General features: G+C 53.0%; 1 long non-coding RNA gene across 1 annotated transcript; it reads right to left on the bottom strand.

The window, feature by feature from the left end:
- Positions 1 to 2820: 2820 nt before the first annotated feature.
- On the bottom strand, positions 2821 to 3288 carry LOC120672823. The gene is made up of 3 exons (XR_005674337.1): positions 3233 to 3288; positions 2986 to 3159; positions 2821 to 2878 (listed from the first exon to the last, which is right to left on the bottom strand). It is a non-coding gene; the product is annotated as an uncharacterized LOC120672823 (long non-coding RNA).
- Between the last annotated feature and the right edge of the window lie 1312 nt (positions 3289 to 4600).

Raw genomic sequence — 4600 nt, 5'->3', positions numbered from 1 at the left:
CTGGACCGCCTCCTGCACCCGGGCGTCCAGTGCTGCCTGGGCCGCCTCCACCTGGCGGGTCCTCTCCTGGAGCTTGGCCTCCTTCTTCGCCGCTGACTCCTTCAGGGACTTGAGGGCCTCGAGCTGACGCGCAAGCTAGAGCTCCATGTTGGTGGCGTGGGATTCCCGCTTTGCAAGGGCCTTCCTATCCTCCTCGAGCTCCATCTCGGCAACAGCCTGCTTGCTGGCGGTCTCCTGCAGCTACTCGCGCCATCCATGCAGAGTCTCAGAGAGCCTGTCGAGCTCCTGCTTGCGGAACTCGAGTCCCTGCCTGCGAGACTCGAACTCCGACCGCTGGGCAGCGAGGCTGGCCTCCTCCTTGGCAATGGCCTCCTCCCACAGCGCCAAGGCTTTTTCCCGCCTCGACACCGCAAACTCCCGGTCGAACACCTTTCGGAGCCCTTTCCTGTAGGACTCTTGGTCGGCTTCAAGCTCGGACCGGGCGGCGGCGGCACGGGAGGCTTCGGCCTTCGTGCGCTCCTCCAGGTGGATATGCTAGTCACCGAGGCACTGACGCTCGCTCTCTAGACCAGCCCACTCCCGCCGGAATGCCGCCTCGGTGGTAAAGGTCGCCTCCTCTATCGTCTGCCGGACTCGGACCAGCACCTGGGGGAGGGGAACTGCATCCTCCTCTGGAGGACCCTGCAGGAGCCGCCTACCGGAGACCACCTCTAGCTCTTCCTCTACTGCAGGTTCGGAGCTGGGGGTGGGGACGTCCGGTACAGACATCGGGACCTCGATTACCGAGGTGCTCGCTGTTGCTGCACCCGCTGCCGCTGTGCTCGCCGTCGCCAAGCCCGGTGTCGGCGCGACTGCCGCCGTAGCCGGGGCCTCGGGGGCCACCGCGTCAGGTGTGGCTGCAGCCGGGGCCTCGGGGGCCACCGCGTCGGGTGTGGCTGTGTCTGCCACTGGCGCATCCGCCGCCGCCGCGTCGGGCGTTGCTGCACCTGGCGCTAGTGCCGCCGCCGCGTTGGGCACCATCGGGTTAGCGGAAGCCACCGCACCCGAGCTCCCCGCACCCGCCGTCGCTCCCGCCGTTGCCGCCGAGGCCCCGGTCACCTGGACCCCCGCTGACGAGCCAGTGGCGGTGGAAGAGCTGCCTGGGCGAGAGGCTCTGGCAAACAAAGAGAAGAAGCCTTCAGCAAAAAGTGAAGCACCGGGAATAAGGGGAGTGAACGGAAGAACACTTACCCTGAAGCGCCGGGTCTCCAGCGCCCACGGAGGCTGGACGACTGCTTCTGCTGCTGCTCCCGTGGCGGCGGCGGAGGCGCACCTCGTGGCTGCTGCTGTTGCTCCCGAGGCGGCGGCGGAGGCGCAACCCGAGGCTGCTGCTGCTGTTGCTGCCGGGGGGAGGCATCTCCCGGCGGTGGTGGTGGCGGCGCGGCTACCCTGGGGGTTCCGCGAGAGCCAAGGGCCCGGGAGCTACCCTGGCCCGCGCCCTCAGCGGTCCTCTGGCGCTTTGCGGCAGGCTCCATAACCGGGGTCCCGTCGCCGCGGTGCAACCTGCGTCGGCCCGCTTTCTCCGACGACGCGCCGGAGCTGCTCCGGGCCTGGCTGGTCCAGCGGTTCTCGAGTGGCACCACAAGTCATGCCACTGGAATTTTTGAGAAAAATTACAAATGATTTGTCCGACAAACAAAAGCTTGGTACTGGGACATTTGGAACAGTATACAAGGCAAGTGTATATGTGTGTGTGTAGTATTTTTTATTCAATAAATATTTACGACAAATACTTTTAGCTAGGACAATTCTATCCACCACTGTTGGAGAAAGGCACATTAGTGCCGGTCACAGGACGGCTTAGTGCCGGTCCCTGTGGCCGGCACTAAATGGCCGGCACTAACGTGACAGACGTTAGTGCCGGCTACTCTGACCGGCACTAACGTGCGTATGTTAGTGCCGGTCCGTAATACCAGCCGGCACTAACGTGCCCGCCCCCGCCCGAGTTCTGACAGCAAGGTTAGTGCCGGCTGATATAACTAGCCGGCACTAAATGTTTTTTCTTCTTTATGTTTCTTTTCTTTTCGTTTTTATACGTATGGCTATGCGTATTTCTAGCGTATGTGACTACATAGTCGTACTCTTTGCATTGCACAGTATTATTAGAACAGCATATTACACTAACATTATATATTTATATATATATATTATATGTCATGTATGGAACACTTAGGAGTTCAAAAGTACATGAGATATTACATCAACTATAATAACGTATCAGCTTCCTCGTCGTCGGATCTTCTTGGGCGACGCTTAGACGGAGATCGCCATGAAATTCGCCCTTAGGATTTATGACTTCATCGAGTAGAAATCCGCATATAGCTTCTTGAATTGCCCTGATCCGAGCGATTTCAATGAGTTCTTCTTTCATCCGCCAACGCTGTCACATTTTTCGATAAAAACATGAGAATAAAAAATAATGAAATAAAATAATGAGCAGATGTGATTGTGCTCACGTACATTGAATGCATCCACTGTCATTTGCCCTTTTTCACTTGCAAAAGAGTTGATCCACTCGCATACGTAGTATCCACATAAGTTGTTTCCTTGGCCCTGTCTCCAACACTATGGACAAATGTGGGTTACGATATAGAATTTTTTTGATGTTTATTGCGAATGACATTAGTAGCGAGAGTATATTCATACCGGAAAATCAGTCACCCAATGAAGAGGCTCGATTTCACCTATGGGCAAGCCTATGTGTTTGTGGAGGTAGCGACTCCATGCAGTATTTACCACCTCGATGATATCTTGGTACTTTGATTTATCTTGCCTTAACGAGTCGTACACCAAGACCTTGTGCTCCTCAATCCGAATACAAAGCAATATCCAATGAAAGCTGTGCATATACATACGCATAACCAATTAATGTTGATTATAATAGTTATTAAATGGTATTATTAATACGAAGGGATTGAAAAAAAAGTCTAACAAAGAACGACTCACTGATGGTTGTATGGCAAGAGAATGAAGGGACACATGCTATTTTTACGCAACCCCCTGTATATAACATTTACTATGTCTCCAGGATTTAGCGCTAGCGATTTCTCGTGTATAATATCGGGGTCGAAGAACCCGACGTTATGAAAGTTCTTCTTTCGGCAAATTTGAATTTTTGACCTACGGGACACAAGAAAAACGGGGATCAATCAACACTCAAGGCTAAAATAATGAAATGAGAGACAATACTTACATGCACCATACACTGACGAGTGACTTGTGAAGGGCATCTTGATGGTATAAATCGTAGAGTGATGCAAACTCGATATATACATCATCTGCCCCCCGCCAGAAATGCTCATCTTTAATCCGAGCTGGGAACATCTCTAATTTACTAGCTTTAGATTGCACGGCATACCATTTGTGTAACTCGGCCATTCTCGTTGGTAGAAATGGTAGCAACTCTGGCCATATCAAAGGTTCACCAAGTACAAACTTTTTCCTGCCGCGGGCATTCTGTAGGGCCTCCCCAAGCAATTGAGCCCTTGTTAGATCAGTTTGCAATATCATCCCAGCCATGGTCAACGGATCTCTTGATTCATCGGGACAGTCTTCATGCGACACTATCAACGGAGGGATCGATTGTTTGGACTGCTCTCCGAGCTGGGGAACGGTCTTTGCATTAATCAGGCGATTCTTGGGGTTGCTGTAGCACTTTCTGATCTGCCGATCATAATCCGACTCTCTTTCTTTCTCCTTGGTGGGATCTTTAATGAAGTGTTTCACAAAGTGTGCCTTTGCAACCGGATCTATTTCTGGCTTCTTGTTCGCAGCCTCCCTTAGTAGCTTGCGCTTCAGCAAGAAGGTTTGAAACGATTCTTCTGCCTCTTCCTCTTCTGGCGCCTTCTTTTTCTTCTTTCTTTGCTGCTTATGAGATGGCTGGACCGAAGGGGACGTGTATGACTTCTGTCGCTGACTCTGATTCTGTTGTGCGGCTGGTGATGATGCCAGAATTGGCTCGCTTTGTGCGGCTGGTGATGGCGGATCCATGCTGGGGTCCCGTGCAGGCGGTGGAGAAGGTGGGCCAACACTAGGATTCCTATCAGCTGGCGTTGGTGATCTTTGCCTTGAGCACCGAGCGGAATCTGTGTCTGCTTGCACCAATCTTATGTCGCGCTTTGGCCACGCGATCCATGTGTGTACGGCATGTTGTAGTTCTGTTTCTTCAGGACTTATAGGGATCGGGAGGTCCATGTCTTCCCAGCGTTCTTCAGTAATTCGGTCAACAAAGACTCTGGCGAATCCTTCAGGAATCGGCTGGCAATGTATTGTCCCGCCCTGTTTTTGGACTTCCGCATAACCCTCAGCACAAACTTTAAGCTTTTTCCCATAAAGAACCAGAAGCTCACATTGGGTCCTAACGGTGATGTCATCAATGGGGTCCCTCGGCCTGTCGGCACCCAAATTAGGGTGCTCCGTGGAAGCAACACTGCTACGACGCTGAGAAGAGGGGCTGATCTCCACATTGGCAGCTGGTTGGTCCGAGCGTTGCCCAACTGCTGCCTCAAGTGACATTATCCGGTTTTCTAGGCTATGAATCTTCTCAGCCACTACTGCCTTG

Source organism: Panicum virgatum, chromosome 5N (assembly GCF_016808335.1).
Source record: "Panicum virgatum strain AP13 chromosome 5N, P.virgatum_v5, whole genome shotgun sequence".
Taxonomy (NCBI): domain Eukaryota; kingdom Viridiplantae; phylum Streptophyta; class Magnoliopsida; order Poales; family Poaceae; genus Panicum; species Panicum virgatum.
The sequence above is the reverse complement of the archived record's forward strand: the minus strand, read 5'-3'. Positions and strand labels throughout refer to the sequence as shown.